The sequence below is a fragment of the Hyperolius riggenbachi genome, chromosome 10 (genome assembly GCF_040937935.1).
Source record: "Hyperolius riggenbachi isolate aHypRig1 chromosome 10, aHypRig1.pri, whole genome shotgun sequence".
NCBI classification, from domain to species: Eukaryota; Metazoa; Chordata; class Amphibia; order Anura; family Hyperoliidae; genus Hyperolius; species Hyperolius riggenbachi.
Window position 1 is genome coordinate 259,636,633 of NC_090655.1, and position 23,636 is coordinate 259,660,268.

The 23,636-nt window shown below is 45.5% G+C and overlaps 1 pseudogene; it reads left to right on the plus strand.

Moving 5' to 3' along the window:
- Nucleotides 1-23,636, plus strand: part of LOC137537132 (uncharacterized) — a 272,454-nt pseudogene that overhangs the window by 64,256 nt on the left and 184,562 nt on the right.

Consider the following 23,636-nt stretch of genomic DNA (forward strand, 5'->3'; position numbering starts at 1 on the left):
TGAGAGAGGCGGGGAGAGGCAGAGCTTTGCGCTGTAGCTCTGCCTCCAGTACAGTCAGTCTGCGCTGATCTCCGCCTCTCCCCTCTCAGTGATAGAAGACTGAGAGAGGCGGGGGAGGCAGAGCTTAGTGCTGTAGCTCTGCCTCCAGTACAGTCAGTCTGCGCTGATCTCCACCTCTCCCCTCTCAGTGATAGAAGACTGAGAGAGGCGGGGAGAGGCGGAGCTTTGCGCTGTAGCTCTGCCTCCAGTACAGTGAGTCTGCGCTGATCTCCGCCTCTCCCCTCTCAGTGATAAAAGACTGAGAGGGGCGGGGAGAGGCGGAGCTTTGCATTGTAGCTCTGCCTCCAGTACAGTCAGTCTGGCTGATCTCCGCCTCTCCCCTCTCAGTGAAAGAAGACTTAGAGGGGCGGGGAGAGGCGGAGCTTTGCGCTGTAGCTCTGCCTCCAGTACAGTCAGTCTGGCTGATCGCCGCCTCTCCCATCTCAGTGAAAGAAGACTGAGAGAGGCGGGGAGAGGCGGAGCTTTGCGCTGTTGCTCTGCCTCCAGTACAGTCAGTCCGTGCTGATCTCCGCCTCTCCCCTCTCAGTGAAAGAAGACTGGGAGAGGCGGAGCTTTGCGCTGCAGCTCTGCCTCCCGTACAGTCAGTCTGGCTGATCGCCGCCTCTCCCCTCTCAGTGAAAGAAGACTGAGAGAGGTGGGGAGAGGCGGAGCTTTGCGCTGTAGCTTTGCCTACAGTACAGTCAGTCTGCGCTGATCGCCGCCTCTCCCCTCTCAGTGAAAGAAGACTGAGAGGGGCGGGGAGAGGCGGCGATCAGTGCAGATTGATGCGAGTAGATGCAGAGCTACTGCACAAAGCTCTGTCTCTACCCGGAAGGAGCCCCAAATCTTTCCCCGGCTATTTCAGGGGGATTAAGACTTTGTTCTGCCGCGTCCCCACGGCGAATCAGCTTGAGGTATGATGATGAAGAGGCCTGCAGCATAAAAACAGGTATTTTGAAATGCTTCAGACTCTCTTTAGAGAAAAGCTATATAACTAAAAATAAAATGATGATACTCTTTTCTTTGCTACTAATGTACTATTAATTATCCGTACTACACATACATTTCATTATCTCATAAGTTTTGTTTTCTTTCAGTGTCACTTTAATACACAGGAATCCTGTGCAGAGTGTAGGTAAAACTCAGTTTTGAAAATAGATGTTAGACTTGGGCTGAAACGTGGTAAGTGCAGTAGGCAGCGTGGTTTGCAGACACTTACCATGTGTATTTGTCGATACACCTGTATTAATAAGGCCTGGAGAAGAGTGTTGTACCCGAGTGCCCCATTTTCCCCTTTGGCCCTGGCTTGTTGCTAATTTGTATTAAAGTGAACATCGGCGCCTGATTTGGCGGATACTTGAGTTGCATGAGGAATGGCAATTACACGCCCGTGCTGCATCCCTGTGAGATCCATGTTGCGTTAATGTCAATAAATGTTAACCATCTTAGCGGTATGGACGAGCTCAGCTCAGAGGGTGCCGCTCAGGCCCTGCTGGGCCGATTTTGATCAAATAAAAAGCAGCACACGCAGCCGGCACTTTGCCAGCCGCGTGTGCTACCTGATCGTCACCGCAGCGCGGCGATCCGCCGCCTGCAGCGGCGAAAGAGGGTCCCCCCAGCCATCCGAGCCCTGCGCAGCCGGAACAAATAGTTCTGCCCAGCGCTAAGGGTGGATCAGAGGCGGCTGACGTCAGGACGTCGGCTGACTTCCATGACGTCACTCCGCTCGTCGCCATGGCGACGAGGAAAGCCAAACCAGGAAGGCTGCTCATTGCCGCCTTCCTTGTTACTTGCCGGAGGCAATCAGAAGAATGCGTCGAGCGCCCTCTAGTGGGCTTTCATGCAGCCAACTTTCAGTTGGCTGCATGAAATTGTTTTTTTTTTATTAAAAAAAAAACCCTCCCGCAGCCACCCTGGCGATCTTAATAGAACGCCAGGGTGGTTAACCTCCTGAACGGTATGGACGAGCTCAGCTCGTCCATCACCGCCGGAGGCTGCCGCTCAGGCCCTGCTGGGCCGATTTTCCTCAAATAAAAAGCAGCACACGCAGCCGGCACTTTGCCAGCCGCGTGTGCTGCCTGATCGCCGCCGCTCTGCGGCGATCCGCCGCGAGCAGCGGCGAAAGAGGGTCCCCCCAGCCGCCCGAGCCCTGCGCAGCCGGACCAATCAGTTCCGGCCAGCGCTAAGGGCTGGATCGGAGGCGGCTGACGTCAGGACGTCGGCTGACGTCCATGACGTCACTCCGCTCGTCGCCATGGCGACGAGGAAAGCCAAACAAGGAAGGCTGCTCATTGCAGCCTTCCTTGTTACTTATGCTTGCCGGAGGCGATCAGAAGAACGCCTCCGGAGCGCCCTCTAGTGGGCTTTCATGCAGCCAACTGAAAGTTGGCTGCATGAAATAGATTTTTTTTTATAAAAAAAAAAAAACCCTCCCGCAGCCTCCCTGGCGATCTCAATAGAACGCCGGGGAGGTTAAATAAGCCATACTATTTACTTGCCAAAACATTTTTAGTGGCAGCCACTGTCTGAGAGGCCTAAAAAAATATATAGGCAGGTAAATGCCCAATTTTTCAGGCACCTCAGACAGTGGCTGCAACCACAAATTTATTAGGCAGGTAATCCCAAATTTGTCAAGCCTCTCAGTCAGTGGCAGCAATTTAAAATGTTTAGGCAGGTAAATGCTGATTTTTTTTTTGATTTTTTTTTAAACAATAGAGTTTTTATTAAGTGAAAGAAAAAAGGTGTGTACAGTTATACACAGGTATACACAAATCAAATCCATTTGTGGGGCTAAAAACATAAAAACGTACACAGTTCAATTAAGCATGTTAGCCAGTTTGTCACATGTTAGAAGATATAAAAAAAAAATCTGCTAGACAGCAACAGGCTGGTATCTTGGCATTACTGGAAAGGGGATTGTGTCTGCTTTGCAGGAAATAATCTATTGCCAGCTGGGAAGCATGTTAACCATGATTACAAGGTACTTACATACTGAAAGCTAACAATAACAATAATAATAATAACATTTCTATAGAGCTTTTCTCCCATAGCATGCAAAGCGCTTAGGCTCTCTCAGATTCAGAAATTGGCAGTAGGATGAAGTATTGACACAACAGAAATTATATTTCTGCAAATGCCAGACTAAACAGGTGGGTTTTCAGTCTGGATTGAAACACATCCAGAGATGGAGCTGTCCTGATCTGCTGAGGTAAGGATTTCCATAATGTAGGAGAGGCATGACAGAAGGCTCTGGGACCAAAAGTTTCCAGGTGAACTCTGGGTATGACTAGATTATTAGAACATGTGGATCTGAGATTGCGGGGATTGCTACACAGCTGTAACATTTCTTTCATATATCCAGGGCCAGATTATGTAGTGATTTAAATGTCAGTAGGCCAATCTGGAATAGGTCCCTCCATTCTATAGGTAGCCAGTGAAGGGAGTGCAGGACTGGTGTTATGTGGCAGTGACGGGGTTGGTTAACAGTCTGGCAGCAGTATTCTGTATCAGCTGTAGGCAGTACAAGTCCTTTTTTTTTGGAAGGCTGGTATAGAAAACATTGCACTAGTCCAGTCGGGATGTAAGGAAGGCATGAACTAAGGTTGGCAGATCTGCGGGGATGAAGTGCTTTATTTTTGTGATGTTCTTCAAGTGAAAATAGGATGGTTTTACCACAGCAGAGATGTGGGTTCTGAAGTTTAAATCCTCATCAATTAGAACTCCCAGGCTACGCACATGCTCAGAGCTGTGTAGATCTGTGCCTCCTATTCCCAGTGGTGAAGACTTCAGGAGAAGTTGTTTTTGTTGTCATTCGCTTCCCTCCGATTAGAAGGACTTAAGTTTTATCTGCATTTAGTCTCAGCCAATTGTCACTCATCCATTGCTGTAGTTCAGCTAAGCAGGTGTTTATTGTTGGGAGTTGGGTCTGTCACCCCAGGCTTGAAGGAAAGATATAGTTGGGTGTCATTAGCATAGCAGTGGGATGTCAGTCCGTCAGGTATGTCAGGCTGAGAGCTAGCAGAGGCATCCCATAGGCTGGCAGGGTAAAATACACAACCTGTGTTTTGGGGTATCATTGGCGCTCCTTCCATCTATCCCATACTAGAGTTCTTGATGGCCTCCTATCTACACACACTCGTTTGTTTTTTTTTTTATAAAGAAATGAGCTGTCTACTCTTTTAACCCAGTTTTGAAAGGTTAGTGGCGAGGGCACAAGCCATCTATCTGCATGCCGCCTCTTGCCTGGCCATGATCAGCACTCCTGACAAAAAGGATTTATGGGGAGTTGCCAAACCCTCATCGTGTATGACACCCGAAATGCATACAATTGGATCAGCGTTCATAGGGAACCTTGTCATGCAAGAATTTAGTACGTTGTTTCCAGTAATCTATTATCACGGGGTAATCCTTAATAAGATGAAAAAAGGGGGGTGCGGGAGATATTTGGGACAGACATCAGTGGCCATGGAGTTATATTTAACTAGCCTGTTCGGGGTCAGATAGGCCTGCTGGAGAATATATAATTGCATGATTCTACCATGAACATACGGGGATACCTTTTTCACAGCATCAAGGGCATCTTCCCAATCCTCATCTACATTGTTATTATTATTATTTTTTAATATTATGATTATTTAGTATTTATATAGCGCCATCATCTTCCGCAGCGCTGTACAGAGTATATATTGTCTTGTCACTAACTGTGCCTCAGAGGGGCTCACAATCTAATCCCTACCATAGTCATATGTTTATGTATGTTTTGTGCAATACATGTGTTTTAGTCTAAGGCCAATTTAAGGGGAAGCTAATTAACTTGTATGTTTTTTGGGATGTGGGAGGAAATCTGAGTGCCCGGAGGAAACCCATGCAGCCACGGGGAGAACATACAAACTCCTTGCAGATGTTGACTTGGATGGGATTCGAGCTGGGGACTCAGCGCTGCAAGGCGAGAGCGCTAACCACTACGCCACCGTGCTGCCCAAATAAAAATTATTTAGTCATTGAAGTTGTTCTTTCTACGACTAAGTCTCTTGTGACACAGGATGCATTTGGCTTCTGTACTGTATCAGGCAGACACACAGAAATAAGCCCACACTGCAGAGCCTTGTACTGATGCTCTGGTACCGGTAGGAGTGACTGGGCAATGTGTCTGGCTGACCCCAGGTGACTTCACACTTTCCTGTTTGCCTCCTGTCTCCTGCAACCTCTCACTGCTTCTCACTCTTATCCTCCCTTTCCAAGGCTCTGTCTCTCCCTCTGATTGCTCCTCCTTCTGTTCCTCTCTTGTGGGCACCCATGTGACATCCATCACCCCCATCGCTTACACTTCCCAGCTCACAGTAGGTGCCACAGCAGGGAAATTGCACCTTGTGTTTACCTGGGTACTGTTGTCTGAATTTTTTACTTCCTCAGTACTCACACCTTATTAATATGGAAATACGTATATAAAATTAAGTGGAGAAAAACTAGTAATAAGATGTAACTCTTAAATAAATTAGGATAAAAACTAAATAATAATAAATTAGGATAAAGCTGCTCAAACATCATTATGAAGTGAAAACACAGTGGGTTGCAAAATGGTCTTAAATTAACCCAAAAGACGTTAGGGGGATACCTACGCAGCTCTCACTGTTATTGTAAACAAAAATGTGACATGCCAATAAAGCCTGGGACCCACTAGCAGCCCTTTTCTAAGTGCTTGGGATTTAAAAAGCCCTTGATAATGTAATGCTACGGGTGCGATCCCACTTGAGGGATGTGATTTTTTTTTTTAATTACCCATAGTATTACATTAGCAAGAGCTTTACAATCACAAACACTTAGAAAATTGCTGCCAGTGGGTTCCAGGCCTAACTCTGAGCTGGTGCAAATTCTATGCTAATTATATGCAAAGTTATGCATCTGCTGCATCCGGTCCATTTTCAAACTGCATAAACTTTGCCTCAACTTAGAATTCTCAGCTGCTCACTGACCATCCCTAATGATAATTGTTCCAGAATTCTTTAACAGGAAGTGATGATGTTTCTGTATTTGCAGTGCGGAGTCCCAGCATCAGGAACCTCTCAGAGACTCGTCTCTCTGTATCCACAGACTGTACAACGGATGATGATGTCACTGGACAAGAGTCTCCTGCAGATATCCTGGTTACCCCAAATATTCCCCCAGACTCCCCTCACCTGTCTAACCCTGAGGGGCCTCATACCCAGCACAGCTCTGCCCCTGCTGGAGGGTCTTATTCCTGTTCAACATGTGGGAAATGTTTTGTTCAGAAATCAGACCTTGCCAGACATGAGAGCTCTCACACTGGTGAGAAGCCCTTTTCGTGTGCTGAGTGTGGGAAATGTTTTATTCAAAAATCAATTTTTGTTATTCATGAGAGATCTCACACTGGTGAGAAGTGCTATTCATGTGCTGAGTGTGGAAAATGTTTTGGCTCTAAATCAAACCTTATCAAACATGAGAGATCTCACACTGGTAAGAAGACCTATTCATGCTCTGAGTGTGGGAAATGTTTTGTACAGATAGCAAATCTTGTCAGACATGAGAGGTCTCACACTGGTGAGAAACCCTTCTCATGCTCTGAGTGTGGGAAATGTTTTGTACAGATAGCAAATCTTGTCAGACATGAGAGGTCTCACACTGGTGAGAAACCCTTCTCATGTGCTGAGTGTGGAAAATGTTTTATTCAAAAATCAATTCTTGTTATTCATGAGAGATCTCACACTGGTGAGAAGCCCTATTCATGTACAGAGTGTGGGAAATGTTTTGCATCTAAAGAAGGCTTTATATATCATGAGAGATCTCACACTGGTGAGAAGCCCTATTCTTGTGCTAAGTGTGGGAAATGTTTTGTACAGAAATCACAGCTTGTCAGACATGAGAGGTCTCACACTGGTGAGAAGCCCTATTCTTGTGCTAAGTGTGGGAAATGTTTTGTACAGAAATCACAGCTTGTCAGACATGAGAGGTCTCACACTGGTGAGAAGCCCTATTCTTGTGCTAAGTGTGGGAAATGTTTTGTACAGAAATCACAGCTTGTAAGTCATGAAAGATCTCACACTGGTGAGAAGCCCTATTCTTGTGCTGAGTGTGGGAAATGTTTTAGGCGTAAAGAAAGCCTTGTCAGTCATGAGATATCTCACACTGCTGACAAGCCCTAAGCATGTGTTGTGTATGGGAAATGTTGTTGTTTGGAAATCACTGCTTGTTATATATTTGTGTTTAGTGTGGGAAATGTTTTGGCCATAAGTGGTCTTTTACAATGCTTTTATTTTTGTCTCTTGCAAAGTGCTCATAGAAATATTTCAACACAGAGTCCTGAGGACACTTTCATGCTACTCAGTTTATTGGTTTGGTAAAGCTGAATGGAGGTGACAATGAGGAGATAAACATGGGTATATGTAGTACTAACCCGAGATAGAACTTGCCTGAGTTCATGTTTTATATTTTTAATTGTAAGGGTTAATAAACCAGGTGCTTTTTTATGCAAATGATGCAGAATCAGCAGTCACAGCTCTCCTGAAAAGTACATAAAACAACATGCTATTATCTGGGAATATTAGATGATCCCAGTCATCCAGACTGACCTCAGGAAAGGAGATTTCCTTCTCTCTGTCTCTCTGTGTCTTTTTATATTCAGGAAACATGAAGAGATTTGAGCTGAATGCACAAAGTCCAGTAAGATAAGAAGAGAGGGATTTATCTCCCAGCAATGTTACGCTGGACACACACAGGACTGATATTCAGAGAGATTGGATCACTGCGACTGTGACGGGATCTTCCAGAGATCTCCTGATTTCTCTAAATAATTTTAGGGGTAACGTTATAGATCTATATTGTTACGCCCTCACAGAGGAAGATTGGCTACTATTTTACATGATAATACTACAGTATAAATATGGGAGCAGGAAAAGATAAGGTATTATTAGTCAGATGTATTCCCAGCAGCACGGCTGTGGAGTCGGAGCAGTTTTTTAGTACCTGGAGTCGGAGTTGTCCACAAATGCACTGACTCTGACTCCTAATAAATGTATACTTTAACTACTTAAGGGCCACAATGATTGAAGTCTACACCCTGTTTTGGTGGTTACCTGGCTGGCACGGCGTAGATTTCAATAACCGCTGCAATGCACATCTGCCATTTTCGTCACTCTACGCCGATCTCACGGCTGAAACCCGACGTCTCTCACTGCAGCTCACTGGCTCTGCCTGTCTCTATGACGGCAGAGCCATGTAAGCTGGTCAGGAGCCAATTTCATTGGCTCCTGGCCGTGTCTGTCAATGTAAGCCACTCCCATAAGCTTACATTGATAGACAATGAAAGCAGCTCCTAACCTGCTCACATAACTCTGCTGTCATAGAGACCACAGAGTGGATGTCAGGAGGATGCTGGCGTGCGACGGATATGCGCGGCGATACCGGTCGGTATTGTACCAGCGGTCTCTGGTCCTTCAGGGGGCAGAGGCTGCTGGTACTTAAGTGGTTAATTAAAAGAAATAATGTTATTAAATTATTCAATTTCGCAGATAGCTCACAAAAAATCTGAAATATACAGTAATAGCTGTGCTTAGTCCACAAAAATGAAACAATAAACCAATCAAACAACAAGTTACTTTTGCTTCAGCATTAAACAGTAACCATATTTTTAACACCAGATACATATATGTAACTGACTGTATGTGTGATGTGTACACTGGAATCTTTTATATATAATAACATCTCTGCATTCTAAACTACCACAAATGTGGATCTAATCTTTGTTTTAACCATTTAACGGCAACCTAGCGTATTGAAAAATCATGCTTTTGCCTGTTAATGGCAACATGACGTTTTAATACGTTGCGCGTTCCCACCGCCGCTCCGCACGTGTGCGCGCCGCTACCGCCGCCGTTTCCGTCGGGTTCCCGTGCTGGGTGGAAACTGTTTAAGTTTAATAAAGTGTAAAAAAAAAAAAAGTGATCACTTCCTATACAGGAGAGTGTTCACTAGCGCCATCTTGTAGCCAAAAAGTATATTACACATACAAAGCACATACATATGCAAGTACATACACACTATTAATAAAATTAATAAAATTACACTTACAACCCTCCCCCCCCCCCCCCCTCCCCAAAAAAAACACTTCTAAAAAAAAATCAGCTTAAAATAAATAAATAAATAGTTGCCTTAGGGACTCAGCTTTTTTAATCTGTATTTTATGGGGGAAAATTAATTTTAATTTATTATATAGGGGCAAAAAAAAACAAAACAGAAAAATAACACCTATATTTAAAAATAATATATTGTCGCCATACATTGTGATAGGGACATCATTTAAACGGTTTAATAATCGGGACAACTGGGCAAATAAAATGTGTTTGTTTTATCCACAGGAGAACGTTTAATTTTAAAACTATAATGGCTTAAAACTGAGAAATAATTATTTTTTTTTCATTTTTTTGTTTTTTTCTTCATTAAAACGCATTTAGAATAAAAAAATTCTTAGTAAAATGTACTACCCACAGAAAGCCTAATTAGTGGCGAAAAAAACGAGGTATAGATCATTTTCTTGTGATAAGTAGTAATAAAGTTATTAGGGAATAAAAGGGAGGAGCACTGACAAGTGAAAATTGCTCTGGTCCGTTAGAGTAAAAACCCTTGGGGGTGAACTGGTTAACTACTTATTTCCCCAAAATCTGAAAATGGAGTGCCTCCTTAGAATCAAAGAAAACCAAAACCTATTGAAAAGTAAATGGGACTTTGACTGGGCTTCCCTCCTACTATTATAACAATTTTACAAGGGCCTACCCCAATCATCTTAAACACCTAACTATCACATAGCCCAACTATATATCCATGGACATCTAGACCAAGTATTATTAGTAGGTAACTTTTCTTTATCATAAATTACCTCACCAGAAGTGCTGGCCCTCTGCCTTCCCTCCCTTCTCCTACACCCCCCCCCCCCTTCCACTATTCTGCCTGACCACCCTATGAGTTACAAGTCCCAGTCACTATTAACTAGTGTAGTCCGGGACCTCTGTAACCTAATTATAAAATCACTAAATCAAACAAAGATCCCACATTTTTGATACTCATGATACGTTCTCTGGATCGGATATCCATAATCTTTTCCCTACATCAATATCAACCACGAGCTGACATATCCTCCTTTCTTATGATCATCGTATAGTGAAACCCTCACTTCTCCCATGAGAGGCTCACCCTGCGTCATCATCGATACACTATACAATGTTTCCTGTCTCAGTCTGTCCCACTGTTTAGGACAGAAGTTAATTCTGTATTCTATTTCAAGTATGTTTAAATCCTTGTTAAAAAAAAAAACTGTTAAAAACCTGTTATGGATATGGTATAAGCTTTTCATACATGAACCCTTGTTTAGCTATTGATAAACTGTTTATTCATGTGCAAAATTCAATAAAAATTACTTACACAAAAAAACCTACTTATTTCCTCCACCCCATCTTTTTCTTTCATCAAGGTATCTATAATTTTTTGGTTAATTAATCTGTTTTGTTCTCTTTAATACCCTGAATGCGATCATATGATTTAGAGGTGTTTTTTTGTGTGTGTGTTCTTTTTCTATTTCCCATTAGTTGTTCCCTCTTCATATACAACTTAACGAGGTATAATCTCTACCATAACAGGCCATCCTCAAAATTAGCTAACTTCCAAAATTAGCCTACAGCTACAATCTAACGCCACACTACCATTCTGAAGATATCGGATACAAATCTCCCGTAGGGGACCAGCCCTCCTGGCACTGCAGGTGTTACCCATATGGAAGAATATCTCAGTCAGAGTTTGTTTTAATAGCCACATATCTCCATAGAATAATCACAATTTCTGTAGCATCTGATGTCTGTTGGCTTTGCCTATGGGAAGTACAGTACTGCTTATATGAAGCCTTTATGTAGTGACACTCACAACAACAGACAACTCTCCCTGTTATGGTGGTGAACAAAACCTCTGTCGCTAGACTTATCATTTTATTTCCATCCAAAACCCGGCCTGGCTTATATATAAAATGTTCAAACCTCTGTTTCTATGTGGGATGTACATCCAGCTGATCTATAGAAGAAACTTGTGTGTATAATGTTTATATGATATAGTGTGATGGATGTTTCATTATTATTATTTGCAAATCACTGTAACGTTTTGTTTGTGCTGTATTACAAATCCTTTACTATAAATGTGATAGCATCTCTGTGGTAAGAATAAAGCCCAACGAGTAGCTGTGTCACTGGTAGGGATTGTCAATGAGATGCAAATAATTCTGTGTTGCTGCAGGTTTATGCAAATTATATATGCAAATGTATGCAGCTTGAAAATGGACCAATCAATTTCCACCTTTGCAGGACTGTGTGGAAGGGTGAGCAATGCACCCTGGGAAGTAAACACACAGAGACAACAGGAGCCTAAATGGTGCACTAGCTCACAAAGTATAGAAAGATGGAAATTAGGTGAAATGAACACTCACAAAGGGAAGCTGCACAGGGAGCCGCCAACCACTGGAAGCAGGTGGGAGAGGCACAAACCCGACTCCACTCGGGTACCCAGAGAGGGGGGTGATGGTCATACTCTTACCCTCCTTGGCGGTAGTGACGTGTATGCATGTAAATACAAAACATACTGTGAATGGTATTGACGTGCATACACATCCAGGCAGAGTTGGATTCAGGTGATTGTTTTTTACTGACTCCACAGTGGTGATTCCCACGTATTGCAGATACACCCCAATGCCTCAGTGCTGCACCCCAAATGTAAATTAGGATATGATTGGACACAGGTGTTTGTGCTGGAGGTGATATACAGGAATTCTGGGGTGCAGAGGGGGACAGGTTATTGTTGTGTTACAATCACTGCTATAGACACCCCAATGCCTCAGTGCTGCACCCCAAATGTAAATTAGAAGCAGATGATTGGATACAGGTGTTTGGGCTTCAGGGGAGATACAGGAATTCTGGGGTGGAGAGGGGACAGGTTATTGTTATGTGTGTTACAATCACTGCTATAGACACCCCAATACCTCAGTGCTGCACCCCAAATGTAAATTAGAAGGAGAGATTGGATGCAGGTGTTTGGGCTGGAGGTGAGATACAGGCATTCTGGGGTGGAGAGGGGGACAGTTTGTTGTTATATGTGTTACAATCACTGCTATAGACACCCCCAATGCCTCAGTGCTGCACCCCAAATGTAAATTAGGAGATAATTGGATACAGGTGTTTGGGCTTGAGGTGAGATACAGGAATCCTGGGACGGAGATATGTGTTACAATCACATGCTATAGATCAGGGCTGGGCAAACTTTGCATGTGGATTCCTAAAATTTCTCCCACCTCCCAACCTACCTCCCTTCAGAGTCGCTAGCGCGTGATGTGCAGGGGTCAAAACCAGGGCTGTGGAGTTGGAGTTGAGGAGTCGGAGCAATTTTTCGGTGCCTGGAGTCGGGAAAAAATCCTCGGACTCCGACTCCTAATGAATTTAAACTGTAATTAAAATAGAAAATATGATAAAATGTTCTATTTCTCAGAAAATGGTCATCATAAATTATACATACAGTAATAACCACGCCCAGCCCACAAAAATGAAATAAACCAATCAAAAATAGTTACTTGTGCTGCTTCAATAAAGCAGTCCCCGTATTTTTTAAAGTCAGATAAACATACTGTATCTGATTGTGACTGTATATATGATGTGTACACAGGAATCTCTTATATATACTAAATAACATCTATGCTGTAAGTATAAAGCCTGATGTGTAGCTGTGTCACTAATAGAGATGGTCAATGAGATGCAAATAATTCTGTGTTGATTCTGATTTATGCAAATGTATGCACTCTCTTTGCTCATGAAATAAAATCATTTGATATGTTGTTAAAATTTGGTTTAGTGACTACAAATTAAATGGTACCTGAGAAGGATGAAAAGAAAAGTTTTATACATACCTGGGGCTTCCTCCAGCCCCCTTCAGGCTAATCAGTCCCTCGCTGTCCTCTTCCACCACCTGGATCTTCTGCTATGAGTCCTGGTAATTCAGCCAGTCAGCGCAGTCCGGCCGTGTGCCGCTTCCACAGCCAGGAACATTCTGCACCTGCGCAATAGTGCTGCTCAGGTGTAGTATGCTCCTGGCGGCAGAGTGTGTGCATGTGCACTACACCAGACTGGCTCAAGTGCCTGGAACCATAGCAGGAGATCCAGGTGGCGGAGGAGGACAGCCTAAAAGGGGGCAGGAGGAAGCCCCAGGCATGTATAAAACTTTCATCTGTCTCAGGTTTACTCAGTTTTTTACTCAAGTTACACAGTACTGCTATACTCTACACATGCACTCCCCACAGAGCTGCAAGGAATCCACTGAGAATGTTGTGCACATTGAACACAGAGGGGTTGTCTATCACCCATAAAGATTGTACATGAAGAATGTGTAATAGAGGAAGAATCTCCTCATTCCCCTGCAGAGTACCTGCACATCACTCTTACATGTACCCACAGTTACATTGCCTAGGGTCTGATAGATGTTCTTTGTTCCTGTCTGTACCTTCTGCAAGTACTCTTACAAAGGTCTAGTTTTAGGCCTTCTTCACATCTATGCAGTGCAGATGGCCGTGCGATCGGAACGCAATGCGTATGATCGCACGCCATCTGCGCTGCTACCCGCTGCATTGCTGATCCCATCCATTGACAGTGAATGGGTCAGCTCTGCGCTTGCCGTCAGAATGCATGCAGCAGTACGCAAGCGCAATGTACTGCTGCACAGCGCATTTGATGTGAATGGCAGAAGGACTGTCTATACCCTTCTGCCATTCTTGCATGTGCGCTTCCAAATGCGCACGGAAGCGCGTATGATGTGAACGAGGCCTAAGTCTATGACTAAAAGTATTAGAGGCAGAAGATCAGCTGGATAGCCAGGTAACTGGTATTGTTTAAAAGGGAATAATTATGGCAGCCTCCATATCCCACTCAGTTCAGTTTCCTTTTAAAATTCCTTAGCGTTGGCATTTAAGAGATGCATTTTATGTTACATACTTTCAATCAACAAGATTGTATTATGCAAACAAGAGAAGTCGAGGAGTCGGAGTCGGTGGAATCCTAACCTGAGGAGTCGGAGTATTTTTGTACCGACTCCACAGCCCTGTTCAAAACTCGGCGAATCCAGCACCACATCTCCATGGCAATTGGGTGTCCCGTGACACTCTTCACATGACAACGTATTACACGCTGGAACATCTTGATGATGTGTGTCACCCTGTTGCCTTGGATACATGATAATGGAATCGGCGATAAGTGAGTTTTAACTCCCGCAAATCGCCCACTCAGGACTGCAGGGAGGGAAGGAGGGAGTGGGGGAGAGAGGAATCCGGCCACCTATCAGTGAGCCGGATGAACATTCGCTGCTGCTACAGACAAATGTGGGAAGCTGTTGCTGGAAACGATTCTGTGTTATGTAACAAAATAACTCTTATTAGAATGGAAATCTGATGCGTCTCCAAGTATCTCTCCTGTGATTAAAGCTGCTAATAAAGTTATTTCTCTGGATAATGTGCTGAATATCAGCTGTATATTGTTCCCACAGTGTGACGTGTTTTGTTCCTCTGCATGTGATGTAAGATGTACTATTACCTGCATCACTCAGATGTACTGTAATAAATAAAAGTGTTTGCAGCCAGAGCTCTCTGTAACATTGCAGGTTTGTAGTGATGGTTAATGACATGGAAATAATTCTGAGTTGATGCAAAATACCCCTCCTACAATTGGCACAAATAAGCTATACTGGGCTGAAAAAATGAGGCCATGTGCTGCTTTGTTTTGAAGATCACAGCAATTATTTTTTTCCAGACTATGGCATCACCCGGCCTCCCTACAGCAACGCACAGGCATGACAATGTTATGGTTGGTTTGTGCCCGTTTGTGATGCAAAAAGCCCCCTTCTATTTGTTATAGTTTTCAAAATATTAAAGATTTTTATAAAAGTTCCCCCACCATTCATTCGCTTCATTATTGAGATGTTTCTGGTTTGTTTAGTGTTCATTTTTCGCAAAGTAAAGCAGAGAAACAAAGTACTGCAAGAACTTTAAATATAATAGGATAACAGAAGCGCCAACAGGATAATAAACACTAAAAGAACTTAAAAACCCATCTTGGTAATAGAGCAGGTAGTGGTGGACTTACCTCCTCCAAGCAGAACATACGACTGTGGATTTCCAGTCAAAACAATTTTATTGGATATTCCAAATAAAGTGCAACGCATTTCGCGGGGTACAAACCCGCTTCATCAGGCAATAACAGATAGGCGTAAATAGCATCTGCCAGTATCATCAACGCTGAGCGTCCCTGTAAGTCCACCACTACCTCCTCTATTACCAGGATGGGTTTTGATGATATGAAGAAAAAGAAAAAACATGCACAGGAAGGCTAAAAATTATCACTGCAGGAGTGCAAATTACCAGTACACAATTGGCAGATCCAGTAGGTAGAGAAAAAGGGGCTTTGCACATCCCTTATAAAACTTCACTTTTAATGTAGAAAAATTAAAATGCATACATTACATCCAGTACAATACTGAGAGAGAGGTACTAGGCTGGTGGGGAGGTCGACAGCTGTTTCGCGCCTCTATACACTGTGGTGCATCGGATGCGTCTTCCGGGTTGCGTTCCACCGCAGCGGAAGTATAGATTGAGAGGCCACCAGCACGGCCTGGCGTGCGTTCCAAGCGCAAACAGTGCACTTTTTTGCAACGTGGGTGGCAGCTGCTCCTCATGGATGGGGTAAGAGGTTATTTAAGGGGTGAGCACACAAGGGGTGATTGTCCTGACGATGCGCCACAGTGTATAGAGGCGCGAAACAGCTGTCGACCTCCCCACCAGCCTAGTACCTCTCTCTCAGTATTGTACTGGATGTAATGTATGCATTTTAATTTTTCTACATTAAAAGTGAAGTTTTACCAGGATGGGTTTTTAAGTTCTTTTAGTGTTTTTTATCCTGTTGGCGCCTCTGTTTTCCTATTATCTACATCAAGTCCACCCTTGGTGGAGGGTTGTACCCATCCTTCTTCTACTACAGAGAGCGACTTTTAATCCTCCTGAGTGGGGTTAGGACAATTTCCCCATCTGCTTTGACAGTGGTTGCCTAATTTGTAACCCTGGTTTGTGAGTATTAAATTAATATTATTACTCTTCCAATTATACGTTACCAGTACATACTACACTATATTGGGCTCTTGCTGTTCTCTCTTTTTCGCAAGAACTTTATGTAACGATTGTGGAATTATCTCCGTGATCAGCACACAAGGCGTGCGCTGACACGGCAGAAATCCTACACAAGCGTATGTTACGAGAGAACCCAGCTTTGGTGCAAAGCGCCAGTAGAGGGAAATTCCCACCGGCAGGTGGAGCTGTGGAGTGCAGAGGAGCAAGCCTCTGTACTGCCACAGATGCCAGATGGGAATTGTCCGAATTGCAACCGAGCAGGGCAAGATAGCCCTTAAAGAGAGAGAGCACAGCGACAGGGTGTATGTGTGTTCACCAATCTAGTTACCAACCCGCGACGATGAACACACAACCGTGAAGATCAGGTGGGAAAGCAATTGCAAGAGATGGCGATTGCCAACAGCGACACAAGACTGAATAAGCACAGAAAAGGGATGTATGATTGTCCACCAATCTTGTCGCTAACCTGCGACGGTGAAAACACACAACAGAGGAAACCAAGTGAGAACGTGAATGATAATGAGCACAGGGACAGAATGTATGTGCGTGCACCAATCTAGTCGCCAACCCGCGACGGTGCACACACAACAGCAGAAACAGAGTAGGAATGCAATCGCGAGAGAGGCGATTGCCAGAGGTGACACAAGACTAAGCAGAGGTAAACCCAGAAACAGAGCAAAGGCACAGCAAATCATACAATGAGAATGATAAGGAAAATAACAAACACTAACTAAACGCGAACACCGCACTCATTCGCAACAGCGAACGCGTTTACAGCGCGGTCTCTGCAACAGAGACAAGCACACCACTCTAACTAACCACCGACACACAAACACGAAACAGAGAACGCGAGCGCTTGCTTAACGGTTACCTCACCGAGCCTACAGCAAGCGTTCGTAACAGACAAGACAGACAGACCAACAGGAAACAGGTATAGGTCCGATAAGATCCACTGCTCTTCAGCCAGAGCGAGTGCGATCCGGGTTCAGGGACAGGACAGGAAAGATCCACTGCTCTTACTGCCAGAGCAAGTGTGAACCAAGTAGGGAAACAGAGTTAGCAGGATCCACTGCTCTTTCCGCCAGAGCGAGTGCGATCCAAGTAAAGCAACAGAGCTTAGCAGGATCCACTGCTCTTTCCGACAGAGCGAGTGTGATCCAAGTATAGAAAAAGAGTTAGCAGGATCCACTGCTCTCTCCGCCAGAGCAAGTGCGATCCAAGTACAGCAACAGAGCTTAGCAGGATCCACTGCTCTTTCCGCCAGAGTGAGTGTGATCCACGTATAGAAACAGAGTTAGCGGGATCCACTGCTCTTTCAGCCAGAGCGAGAGCGATCCAAGTACAGCAAGATGAGGTAGCCAGTAGCACCTGTTTAAATAGGAAGTAGCGTGAGGCACTTAGTGATTGGACCTCCACGGTGGATGGAGGTATGTGCTCCTGCCGCTGCCTGCTGCCACTAATATCCAGAGATTTTGAATCTTCTGAATTCTAAAGGGTATCATTTCATAATTCTATTATTTAGAGGCAGTTTCCTTTCGAATTTTCCCCATTCCTCCTTAACAACCTCCGATATTTCATCCATTAATGGGAAAGAGATAACCTTCTTCTTGAGGTGAGTATAATACTCTTTGTGCTTCTTTGTACTAGTCGACGGTTGTTCCTCATCGTTGCTATCCCATTCAATCGCCTCACACACTGCCCTAACATAGGGTTGGACTAGTGCGAAATCAAAGCCTGCTGCCCCCTCTTCTATATCCATAGATTTCACAGATTGTAATTGTTCACCAGTAGGCTCTGAATGCATCGGCAATGATGCTATATAGTCCTTCATAGATTCCTGGACAGCGATCTTGATCATGTGAGACACATCCATTGGAGTTTGATTCGTCTCTTTAGCAATCTCACTGAAGCAGGCCCTGCATACAATTTTATCCTGCATACAGGGGCGTAACTAGGAGCCACCGGGCCCCCCTCTGCAGAGATTCTGACTGCCCCCCCCCCCCGGGGCCCGCTCAGGGCTGTTTTGGGGGGCTTGAGGGGACACAACAAGAGGGGAAAGCCATGGCCACACTCGGCGGGGAGGGGGGACGCTCCCCCCCCCTCCCTCACCGCGGGCTCTCCCCTCCAGCGTAAATTAGTGTCTGGGCAGCGGGCAGATACATACCTTCCTTGCGTTCCACTGCGGCTATTCCTCGCTCTAGTGTCTGATGTCTGTTTATACAGGAAGTGACGTCAGACGCTAGAAAGAGGAACATTCCCGGTGGAACGCAAGGAAGGTATGTATCTGACTGCCGCTGCCCAGACACTAATTTAAGCTGAAGGGGAGCGCAGAGGGGAGAGCCCGCGGTGAGGGAGGGGGGGGCCATCCCCCCTCCCCGCCGAGTGTGGCCATGGCTTTCCCCTCTTGCTGTGTCCCCTCCAGCCCCCCAAAACGGCCCTGAGCAGGCCCCAGAGGGGGCCCCCCGCGGGAGCAGGGGCTGCAGGCCCTATTGTTACGCCCATGCCTACATAGCCTCTTTATTGCAGGCCCAACATTTTTTCTGCTGATGCAAATCTAAAGATGATCTTCTTCTTTCCCTCTGGGGAGGTGTCCCCTCTTGACTTTTATTTCTTCTTCCTGTGTTTTCTTGGGCTGGAAATAAAAAATACCTTGTATTAACAATTGTCTCCTCACATAAAAAAATAGGGCACGGACCTACCTACAACTCCTACCTTTCAACCCTATGCTGATCTGTTTGAGGCACTGAAGGTCCTACAGGAGCAGCCAAGTCAGCTGAAAGAGATGAAGAGATACAGAACATGGAAGGAATAGCCGCACAACATACTGGTTGTGACAGAGAATGTAAGGCACCTACATTCCTCCGATCTGATAGAGGTTATTGTGGAACTTATAAAGGTAAGTATTCTGCACACAGCGACACAGACCACGCAGGTACCCTGCAGACACCAGCAGAACAGTGTACCGCCGCGTGTCTGTCACAGACCGGCTTTTAAATCTTGCCGGTGTAGTGAAAAATGTTGCTACCCATCATATTTTGCATCTTGCCATAGAGGACAGTGTATGACTGTGTAGGCGTGGCTCCTCTCTGTTAACACGCCTGTAATTTTTTGCAACCACAGATCCCATTGAGCTAGAAGGGGGATTGTTCCCTCCAGGGGGGGGTTATTAGTTGAGGACGAGGGGGGATTGTTCCCTCCAGGGGGGGTTATTAGTTGAGGAAGAGGGGGGAGTGTTTCCTCCAGGGGGGGTTATTAGTTGAGCAAGAGGGGGGATTGTTCCCTAGGGGGGGTTATTAGTTGAGCAAGAGGGGGGGATTGTTCCCTCCAGGGGGGGGGGGGGTTATTAGTTGAGCAAGAGGGGGGATTGTTCCCTCCAGGGGGGGGGTTATTAGTTGAGCAAGAGGGGAGGGTTCTGTGTGAGAATAGGGTTTGGTTGGGTTGCATTTTCTGATACAGATAGGTTAAAGTCAATGGTTAGGTTGCACTTTCTGATAGCTATACCTATAAATAAGTGCAACCGGTTGCAAAATCTGATAAAGTTGCAAAAAATTTCACCACACCGCCATTCAATTTCTGCCCTCCGTCTCTGCCACTTCCGCCCCCAGCCGCCTACCAATCAGAGGTGAGGCGCATGACGTCACAGCAATCCTGGAACGCACGCTACACCACGAGGGGCAGGAAGAGGCGAGAACACAGAATAGAGTGGTGCTAGATGGACTATGGATCCCAGCAAGCCGCACAGCCTCAGCGAAAGTATAAAACAATACCACAGTGGAAAAAAGATAGGAAGGACCCACAGTGCCAAGACTATGTACATTTAGTGCATACCAGCCAAAATGTAGCAATCATTTGCAGGATATGCTATGTAAAAGGTTATTTAAACCAGGTTATAGCAATCCAGTCCCTCAAGATCACCAGGCACAGGGACCTCTCCTAAGTAATTTATAGTTATAACTGGGGAAAGATATGAAATGCTGTAATTACAGCAAAGTGGGGTGAAAATAAATGTAACCAGGCAAATCTTGCCCTACCAGCTTTCATAGTCCTAATGAGGAAGGGGGGGGGGGGGGGTTTGCAAGGCCCAGAAAATGTATACTATTAAGGTCCTATGGGGTAGAGGGGACGGGCAACTACCCATGTGTGATTATATGGAACCATAGGGAAACCCAATTTTCTGCACTAAATCATTAAGTTTTACTGATTGAACACACAATTGAGATTGTATAATATATGGACACACCATCCAATCCTAAACGTTTACTTTGCTCATAGTGCAACCACCTTCAGTAGCCCCTAGTGGATGAGAGCTGAATGGCAACTGTGGCATAGTAAGACGGGCCACAATTGTCCTTCTTCCTTTTTTCCATGGACCCCTAGAGCAGGCAGGGTGCATTCATTGGTGCATAGGGACTTAAAAAACAGGCAGTTCCGAGCACAATAACTTCCGCCCAGTGGCCCTAACCTCTAACATCATGAAGCTCCTCGAGCGGCTGGTCCTTGCCCACCTGAAGAGGTCCACAGACGCCCTTTTAGACCCGCTCCAATTTGCATATAGGGCAAACAGATCCGTGGAGGATGCCATCAATGTCAGCGTGGCACACATCACTGAGCACTTAGACAGGCCGGCCTCCTATGCCAGGATCCTGTTCCTAGACTTTAGCTCAGCGTTCAACACGATCTGCCCTGACATCCTGATCACCAATCTGACACAGCTCGGAGTTGATCCCACTCTCCGAGCATGGATCAAGGACTTCCTGACAAATAGAACACAACAGGTGAAGCTCGGCAACTATTACTCCAGCATTCGAACCACCAATACTGGGGCTCCACAAGGCTGTGTTCTGTCACCTCTACTGTTCTCCCTTTATACCAACGACTGTATCTCATCCGCTGACTCTGTGAAGGTCATCAAATTTGCGGATGACACCACCATTATTGGCCTAATTGGAAGCAACGGAGAGCATGAATACCGGAGCGAGGTCGAGAGAATATGCAATTGGTGCAGGGAGAACAACCTAGTTCTCAACACTGCAAAGACTGTTGAACTAGTTGTAGACTTCAGGAGGAACCCTCCCCCCCCCCTCGCCTGTCCTCATTGGAGGAACAGAAGTTTCTATAGTGTCATCGGTTCGGTTCCTTGGCACGACTCTCACCAATAATCTGAAATGGGGGCAGAACACCACTAAAATTCAAAAGAAATCCCAACAGAGGCTGTTCTTCCTGCGCCAACTGAAGAGATTTGGCATGCCACGGGAGCTGCTGGCCAGCTTCTATACCGCCACCATAGAATCCATCCTCTGCTCCTCAGTCATTGTTTGGTACGCGGGTGCATCGGCCAGTGATAAACATAAACTGCAGAGGGTCATAGCTGATGCAGAGAGAATCATCGGGTCTCCTCTTCCACCTCTTGATCTCCTCCACTCCGCTAGATTGAGTAAGAGGGCCACCATGATCTCCCGTGACCCCTCTCACCCTGGCAGCCACTACTTCAGGCTCCTCCCGTTGGGCCGCCGCTTCAGGACTATACCATCCAAAACCACCAGGCGGAAGAACACCTTCTTTCCCCAGGCCGTTCGGTCACTGAACTCTGACTTTCCCCAGTCCGGCCTGCACTCATGATTGCCGGGCCGACAGCTGGTCCCCGTCGCTGCCTCCTCTGTATATCTGATTACTGCATTTCAAATTGTATGTGCTGTTGTATCTGTCTATGCCATGTGTACCACAAATAATTCCGATTATGGCTCTTGCTGTACTTGGCGAAATAAAACTGATTCTGATTCTGATTCTGATTCTGACATTGGTGGGCTGTAACTAGTGGACCCGAATCCCTAGAAACGCTGGCATTCTGGGTGCCTGGCTTTCTGGGGGAGACAGAGGAGTGCAGGAGTGCAGGACTGGTCTAGGATGTTAGGAGTCAGACCGAGTATGGGGGCTATTCTGCTGGCCAGTGTGAGGAGCGGAGGTTGCCAGGCTCCCCTGGGGTCAGAGGTGTTGGTGACGCATGACTCCCTAGAGGGACAGAGTCAGTGGTGGTGCCTTGCTCCCCTGGGGTACAGAGTAAGAGAATGGACTGCAGCAATGACTGGGCTGGTGGATCTGACACGGTGGCTTCCTGAATCCTTACTAATGTTGTTGGCCTGACTCCCCTTCTAGTCCTTCAGGGTGAGGATTGGATGATGATGATCCAGGGCCAGAGGATTTAGGACTGAAGGTCGGAGCTGGTGGCTGCAGTGATGTCTGGTGGCTGGCGGGCTCAGCATACTGTGTCCAGGATGGCATGGGGGAGCAGCAGTGTCTTTGCTCCCCTGGATATCATCAGTGGTGAACAGTTCTGGGCATCGGGTGGACCTATTTCATAGGAACCCCTGAGACTAAAGCAGCAATTCCATACCTGCCAACTTTTTAAAGCGGACCTGAACTCTTGCACAGGAGAGATGGAAACACAGAGAAATCCACCCTGTGTCTAACCTGCCTGTGTTTATAGAGAACAGCCTGTCACATTTTCCCTTCTCAGCAAGTAATGAGCCAGTGTAATTTGAGATGTCAACTGTCTTCTGAGTTGTGAGCTAATAAGTAAACACAGGAGGTTAACCCTTTCTGTGCTACCAGAAAACCAGGAAGTAACTACACTGCAGCATCTCTGTAGGAGCTCTATAAGCTGTAACAAGAATGTGTTTTTGTTTAAAGGTTATTATGCTGTTGATTACCTTTTAGAGCAGAAAGGAAGTTCTGAGTTCAGGTCCACTTTAAGATAAGAAAGAGGGACTCCTATAAAGATTCATACACACCTACCAATTATCTGTCCAACTATCTACCAAACTTGTCTGTTAATCCCCATGCAACGTTTGTTGTGAAACAAGTTGAAACAACAACAAAAAAAGTATTTTGCTATTGTTCAAACAGCTGATAAGACTGATAAGAAGTCAATCCAACTGTTGTACTGACTTCTTATCAGTCTTATCAGCTTTCTGAACAAGAGCAAAATACTTTTTTTAGTTGTTTCAACTTTTTTTCTCACAACAAAAGCTGTTTGACAATTGTGCTGCATAAGAGATCGCTGTTGGGCGTGTGTATGGGGGCTGTACGCTGGGCATACACGGCACAATTTTGCCCCCCCGATTCTCCCGCTCGATTGTTTCCCCGCTCGATTCCGCAGACGATTCTCTTCTCTTCCGCTCGTTTTTCTTATCTTTTTGCATTGTCCTCAATGCAGAATCGAGCGGCGAAACGATCGGGCGGGAGATCGGACGTGTCGGAAATTGTCTATCCAGCCATGTAAATGGCTCAGAATGGAGCCGTGTATTCCCAGCATAACAGACAAGTTGGGCAGATAGTTGGACAGATAGTTGGTCGGTGTGTATGAACCTTTAGACACACCTCCTGTCACACCACT